This window comes from Rattus norvegicus, chromosome 6, assembly GCF_036323735.1.
Source record: "Rattus norvegicus strain BN/NHsdMcwi chromosome 6, GRCr8, whole genome shotgun sequence".
NCBI classification, from domain to species: Eukaryota; Metazoa; Chordata; class Mammalia; order Rodentia; family Muridae; genus Rattus; species Rattus norvegicus.
The window spans coordinates 74,690,341-74,698,262 of record NC_086024.1 but is presented as its reverse complement, the minus strand read 5'-3'; the positions used below and the strand labels follow the sequence as shown (position 1 = coordinate 74,698,262).

Sequence of the window (7,922 nt, the reverse complement as noted above, 5' to 3'; positions counted from 1 at the left end):
ATTATTTCTGCAGAATTCTGTAAACTGCTAGGGGCTTTGTTGAGACAGCCCTAAAAGGGCTAGAGTCATGATTAATCAAAATGACACTTCCCCTTGACGCCTGAGTTACTGAGGATATCCATTGTGATTTATCTATAATAGCAAAACTAAAGTGAGTTTCTAAAGCTTCTAAAATGTATGGGATGTAGAAAAAAGAGAACATGAAATTATTTATTCATTTGGAAGTATTTATTAATATTAAATTTAATATGTATGGAGAGCTAAGGTTATCTATTGCAGTGTGTTTATAATAATGAAAGGGTGAAATATCTTTCTTTAAAGATTTTTACTTTAAATTTTATGTGCATACATGTATGTAGGTGTATGTGCACATGTATGCAGTGCCTTTGGAAGCCAGGAGGGTTTTAGATGCCCAGGATCTGGAGTTATAGGCGTGTGAACCACTCATTGTGAATGCTAAGAACCTCTGAACTATCTCTGTAGTTCAAAACATAAAAACCTTACATATATGTGTATATATGTATATATAAATCATATATATATATATATATATATATATATATATATATAGTACCATATATATATATGACTAGTTTTTAAAAAGCTAGGATTCCTTACCACTGTGGGAAATTATACAGCTATGAACAAAACTTACAGCGCTGTTTGCGTTGATGTGAAACAATCTTTAAGGTGTTTTCAATAAGCAACTTGCCGTATGGTGTTTCTGGTGCGTTCTAGCTCTGGTTAAAATCTGATACTCGGCTCTGGCTCCCGCCACCACTGAGTGCACGACGTCGCAGGTGCTGGCTGACCAGGCTTGGAGGAGTCTGCTTCGGACCAAAGTCCGGGAGCAGCAGAGGTGGTGGCGCCCAGGCTCAACTAGGAGTCGCTGCCGAGCCCCGGCCTGTCTCTGAGCATCGGCGAGGGCACAGTGGTTCATCACTGATGGCTTTTTCTCAAGTACTTTTTCTAGTCTCTTTGGAACCACGGAAATGAGGATTTTAATTTTGGGATTAGATGGTGCTGGAAAAATGACAATTTTGTACAGATTACAGGTTAGAGAAGTTGTTATTACTATTCCCACTATTGGATTTAAAGTAGAGATGGTGACATACAAAAATCTCAAATTCCAAGTTTGGGACTTAGGAGAACAGATAAGTATCAGGCCATACTGGAGATGTTATTATTCAAACACAGATGCAGTCATCTAAGTCGTTGACAGTTGTGACTGAGACCGAATTGGCATTTCCTGGTCAGAGTTAGTTGCCACATTAGAGGAAGAAGAGCTGAGAAAAGCCATTTTAGTGGTGTTTGCAAACAAGCAGGCCATGGAACAGGCCGTGACGCCCTCGGAAATGGCAAATGCTCTTGGGTTACCGCCCTGAAGGACCGGAAGTGACAGATCTTTAAAACGTCGGCAACCAAAGTCATTGGCCTGGACAAGGCAATAGAATGGTTAGTTGAAACACTGAAAAGCAGACAGGGAGTCCATTCACATCAGCCAAACCCGTCTACAAACATAGAATGTGAGAGTTTTGGTGTTGGACCCTCGCTCAGTGAGGGCAGCACAGAACACTTGAGGTCGTGGGCTGCCTTCATCTATAGACTGTGAAGGACAATGGACGTGTTGATTGTGAATCCAGCAACTAGTCAGATCACAGCCAACCTCTCTTTAAAATATACTAACCCCCCCCCAAAGATAATCAGAGTAGCATTTTAAAGACGTGAATATTTCTCTTCTTTAGTTAGTCCTTAAAACTTCAAATGTCATTTTCAAGTGTTTGTATTTTTCTGTAAGTATAACATCTTCATCATTTTGTGTTTTATTTTCCCGTGTGCCACACGTAGTCATCTTAATGGTCTCTTTAGGGCTGAGTAATCTTCTGACATGCTGATGCACTACATGTTAATGCACTATAATTTACTAACCAAATTGCTAGGTATTTGCCCGTTTGCATTTTTTCTATCATATTAAACTGCCATTTTGATTGATGGGGTTTCTAACTTTCTCATGTAAGATTTATTATGGTTGTCCCCAAATAGCTCAAGGTTAGTCTTAAATTTTTTTCAGGGTGAATGAAAAGAAAAGATGAATAGACCATATCTATTCTTCTCTTCTCTAGTCAGTTTTGGAGGAGGGGCAATGGCTCAATGACTTAAGCAAAGGAGCCTGAGGTCAATGGCAGGGATACTGAAGATTGACTTAATGCCTGAACAAGGCCAAGGAAGACTTGGTTTTGGTGAAAGAGACAAACATGAGTTTTGAGGTTGAATAACTGTGGCAAAAATGTGAGGCATCTGGGGAAGAAGGACTGGTGTCTGAGACTAGTTTTTAATCTAGCAGTGAAAGCAAGACCTCCACCATGTGAGAGATGTGCTTGACCATGCTTCTTCCAAAGCCTATGTTTTCTCTGTGTATATAGAGGGTCTTAATTCCTTTCTTGGGTCAGCATAGGCAGTCAGCAACATTGTGAGGTCTTCTCTCCTTTAGTCATCACAGGACACTGAGAAACACTCCCTCTTGGTTCTTTTCCAGCAATTTAAACCTTTGAATATAAACTGTTTTCCAAAATAACCTGAGAGAGACTTGGGGGCTAGGGTGTGGCCATGCTTACCATCCCAGTTTCATCTACCGTTGTATCTTGCATCTAGTATTTTTGTACATTTAATGACTGTTGAATACATCATTGAGTGAACAGTCAGGATTGATTTATTTGTGATTTTTATTCAACTCTGTAAATGACAAAAGTCTTAGTTTTTCAGTGTTTGTATACACACACACACACACACACACACACACACACACACAGAGGCATCACAGGAAGCTGAGATAGATTATTCAGTGTGTACAACCTTCTGTGGAAGGGGTCTCCAGGAAGGAGCATGCTGGGAGTGGGCGTGGATGAGCCATCCTAAGATGTCTGATAACCACCTTCTTGTAAGGACACAGAGGGGCGTCCAGAGTCACAGGACACCCTTCTTACAGCACAATGTTTTATACACACACTTGCTCCCTCTTCTAAAGTGGCGGACCCTTTCCCAGAGACTCCATACCTTTCCTAAGCAGGAAAACATGTTTATTCATCGCATCCCTCTCGGAGTCAAAGTGTTTGAAGTAGTTTATCTTTAGAAGCAACAAGAGATGTGAGGGAGAGGATGTAGGGTCTGTGTATTGATGGGAGGAAGTCCCAAGCATCCAGAGAAATTCCTGGACTTACTGCCAGCTTTCCCCCCAAAAAATACAAAAACAAAAACTCTCCCTTATTCACGATCCATTTAAATGTCCAAATCTACCGTCACGTCTGGACATCTATTCTTGCACTAGGAAGAAGACTGGACCTGTTTGTGCTGTTCTAGTCTGTTTCAGCACCCAATCCCTTTTCAAAAGAGCAGTGTTAGTCATGACCCTCTTTTACCAACTCCAGTTTCAATGCCAACGCTGCTGGTGTACTTACAAAGTCTGGGCTCTCCATTGCTTTAGTTTTCAACTTCTCTGATCTTAAACAAAATCTGTGGAATGCCTGTAAGGTCAGGATCACCCTTTGTAAGGCCAAGCTGCTAATGGGGTCTGAGGAGCTGAAACCTCCAATTAGAGGCTTAGGTGTTTCCCAGGGCCACCGTTCTTAGGATAATACCTTATTCATGTAGAATCGAGATTTAGAAGGCTTAGAAGTAACCAATAATTTGAAAAATCAGTTTTTCTATGGGACAAACTTAAATAATACACTTTTACAAGTTGTAATACCACAACACACAGAAGTGCCCAGAGTCACCAAAGCTGTCCAAAGTGTCAAATTATGTCCTAAACCTTAACCTGGATGGGTTTTTAAATGAAATAACAACAGTCATTATCATTATTATAATATTCTATGTGTATGGGGATGTTTTGCCTACATGTGTATCTGTGTACCACATGTGTGCCTGGGGTCCCTGGAGGTCAGAATATGGTATTGTATTAGACCTCCCGGAAGTGGAGTTATAGACTGTGTGAATCACCGTATGGTGCTGGGAATTGAACTGGTTCCTCTGAAAGAGTAGTCAGTACTTGACCCCTGAGTCATCTCTCCAGGGCCTGACTGGATTTGAATAAGTCCTCTGGCTCTCAGACAGAAGTAAGAATGGTCCCCACTTAACCACCCAGAATATGCGCCAGCACTCCCCAGTGGGTACCAATAAAAACCATAGTACTTACTGGACGCTATATAAACTATAGAGTTTTCCTGTATACAATCATGCTAAAGTTTAATTTATGAATTAGGTATTAATAGCAATAGCTAACAATAAAACAGAACAATTATAAACCCTTGTGCTTTCTGGCCCTTTATTAAAGTGATATTATAGTTATCCACAGACAAGCTCTGTGACGCCCTGACAGTGAATCTGATAACTGAGAAAGCTTTAAAGTGACAGACAGGTAGCAGGATTCAGAAACACAGAAGAGAGAAAACTTTTGGCTGTGGAAGTGATCCCAGAGAGGCTTAGCTGAGGTGGGAGGACCTGTCTCTAAGGAAGGTGACCCATTCCACGGGCTGCAGTCTCCAACTGAACGAAAGCTCTAGAGAACAGAGCTTCCTAAGCAGGATGCAGTGGGGCCAGCTGCCACAGCTCCTGCCAGCGAGGCTGCCCCACTGTGAAGGGCTGTGTGAGGGACTGGGGGCTGAAATGACCGCTTCTTCTGTAAGATGCTTTGGAAAGGTATCTCGTCACAGCAGGAGGAAAAGTAACCATTACGGGCAGGTGACAGATGCAGCACAGATGTAAGAACAAAGGGACAACGTGTATCCCGTGCAGGTTGGAGTGCATGGTACAGATTTTATCACACTGCTCAGAGTAGTGTGCAGGTTAAAACTTACGCTGTGTTTGTGAGATCTTCCGCTTACTGCTTGTGAGCTACGGGTGATTGTGTGTAAACTGAAACCGTGGAAAGAGGAGCTGCAGGTGTGGGGAGGACGACTGTTCTTCCTAAAGACAGCTGCTCACGGATTTCAATCCCTGTCACGGGTATATCTGATTAGTTGAATGGGCAGCTTTGTTTTGAGTACATGCAGGAGCTGCATGATTCTATAAATGTGTCACGTCAGGTGAATTAACTTAAAGAAACAGACTGAAGAGAAGAAGTGACCTGTGGATGTCTGTAGGTTACGGGTTTCATTAGCATCTTTAACCTTCCCTGTGAGGTCTATAACGGTAACTGGCAAAGGAATAAGTTAGATAACAATAAGACTAGTTAATCAAAATATTGTCCAAGTACTCTGCAGAAATTACCCTCTGTAAAGGGGTTATTCAAGGAGAGTTCTTTAATGCCAGATTACAACATTGAGTACCTGCTCAAACTGATATCTAACAAATGTAGCCAAGCTATGGTTCACCACTTCTATGTCCTGGGATGCACACATGCTCAATTCATGCTGATATACATTAGAAAATCCATTCACATGCCAGTCAGTATGTCACTGTGGAAGGTGGACGGCAGATGAGGGTCCACCCTGAGGTCTATGGTGGTTAATAGCTAGGGAGTGGGATAGCCATTTTCCTCACTGCCATAGCCACTGGTAAGTAGCCCTCACTCTGGTATATAACTTCCTAGGGGGTCACACAGAAATAGAAGCCATGAAAGGAGGGGTAGCAAATGTTGGAAAGAAGGGGTTCAGTGGGAAAGGGGCGGTGGGGCAGTGAGAGGGAGGATGAAAAAGACTAAAATTCATTATGTACACACATGAAACGTTCAATGAAACGGAAAAAAGGAATTCAGTGACACTAATTAGGTTATAGCAATGTAAAGGCTTCTGAACACCCAGCCAATCCTGGAGCGGAGTGAAGAGAAGTCCCAGACAGGGAGAAGACAGCTGATAAAAGAACAAATGTTCTAAGCATAAGAAGCTAAAATAACTTAATAGTGAGAAAGAAAATAAGCTGACTGGAAAGTGATTGGAATAGAGGGGGCCCAACAGAAGTGGACGAGAAATGATCTACATCACCAGGGAAATCAAGAAAATTAGTGAGATATCACTTTACACCTGTTAGAATAGCTATCATTAAAAAGTTGTTGGTGGGGATAGAACTTGGCACAGTCTTTAGGTAAAGCAGTAAGGAAGTTCCTCACAAGTTAAAGCAGAATTCCCATATGACCCACAGCCCCGCTCTGTGTATACATCCACAGGAAATGTAATCAGGACACCAAAGGGATATCTGTGCTCCAAGATTCACTTCAACACCATTAGGGAGGACATGTGATGATCTAAGTGTTCGTCAGCTGGCACGTAGATAACGTGTGGTGCATGTGCACAGCGAAATGCCAGGTCAGTCTTTCAAAAGAGGAACAGCCTAGTGTTTGCAACACGGATGAGCCTGAAGGACACCGTGTTAAATGAGAAAAGCCAGGCTCTGCATACCTCACGAGCGGTGTAAAAAAGTTGCTTCATACAGACAGGGGAGAATGGAGGGGGACCTGAGAGCAGGTGCATGGGGTGATCTGTGCCAGGAACCCCAGCTGTCAACAAGACAGGAGGACTAAGAGCAGGATGGTGACTACAGTTAATCATATACTGCACATTTGAAAATTATCATCCTTAAAGCCCTTCTGGAGCTAAGTATATGAGAAGTGGCAAAGTGACAGATGGTCTTGACCCTTGACTCTGTAGGCTTAGGCTAAGGTCTGTGTTCGGGTATGCCTTATTTTTAAGATTATTTGAAATTTGTATGCATTAGTTTTTAACAACAACAAATAAGCAAATGAATTGAGTAGAAAAAGCTCATAGAACAACAATATAAAGAAGATATTTTTTGCACAGCTTCATTCTAAACTGCATGTTATTATACTAGTTTAAAAAAACCTTTTATGAAGTGAAAAGGTTACTGTGAACTGGTTGATTTATTGAAGAAAGAAGTCTCTTTTTAGACCAGGTGTAGCCTACACAGTTGATAAAATCCACAGTGGCCAGGCTGAGGTGGCTCATTCCCTTAATCCCAGCTCTCAGGAGGCAGAGGCAGGCAGACCTCTGAGTTCGAGGCCAGCCTGGTTTACAGAGAGAGCTTCGTGACACCCAGGGCAAGATAGAGAAACCTTGTCTTTTAAAAATAAAAAGTCCACAGAATCAAATAATCTGGGGCCCCAGTTCCAGAGCATCTGGTGCTCCATTCTGGCCTCCATTGGCAATACATACACATGGTGCGTTACATGTATGTTGAGTACAGTTCTCTATAGTACAAGACAAATAAATCTTAGAAAGGAAGGAAGGAAGGAAGGAAGGAAAGGAGTTCGGTTGTTGGTCAGGGGTAGAGTGCTTAGCCATCATGTTGGCCCACATACCATGAGAGAGAATACATGTAAGTAAAACAAAAAACACGCCAGCATAATAGGACACACACACACACACACACACACACACACACACACACATATATATACATATATATATATGTATATATATATATATATATATATATATATATGGAGAAAAAAAGATAAAAACTTTGCCACAGGATCAGCAATTTAGACCTGTTTTTTTTTTTTCCTCCCATACAGAACAGAATGATCACAATGCAAGGAACTAAAACTATTTTGTCCTTTTTTTTCGTGTCACTGTGTACAAAAACACCATGATGGGGCTGGTGAGAGAGCTCAGTGGTGAAGGTACTTGCCATTAATGCCCAAGAGTTCAATCCCTGGCACCAACATTTTGGGAGTAGAAAACTGATTCTCTTAGTTGTCCTCTGGCTTCCAAATATATGATTTAGCACAATGATGCTGGGACACACACACACACACACACACACACACACGATATTTAAAATAGCATGGCTTAAATCAGCAATTTATTTTCTTTACACTTTCAAGTTGACCGTGATCAACCAGGCAGTCCTGTCTTGGAGATCTCTCACCCAGCAGCATGTGGAAGGACTGAGAGAGGAGAGGATCCTAC

The 7,922-nt window shown here is 41.8% G+C and overlaps 1 pseudogene; it reads left to right on the top strand.

Moving 5' to 3' along the window:
• The first annotated feature begins 723 nt into the window (after positions 1-723).
• Positions 724-7,339, top strand: Arl1-ps1 (ADP-ribosylation factor like GTPase 1, pseudogene 1; annotated as a pseudogene).
• Positions 7,340-7,922: the final 583 nt, after the last annotated feature.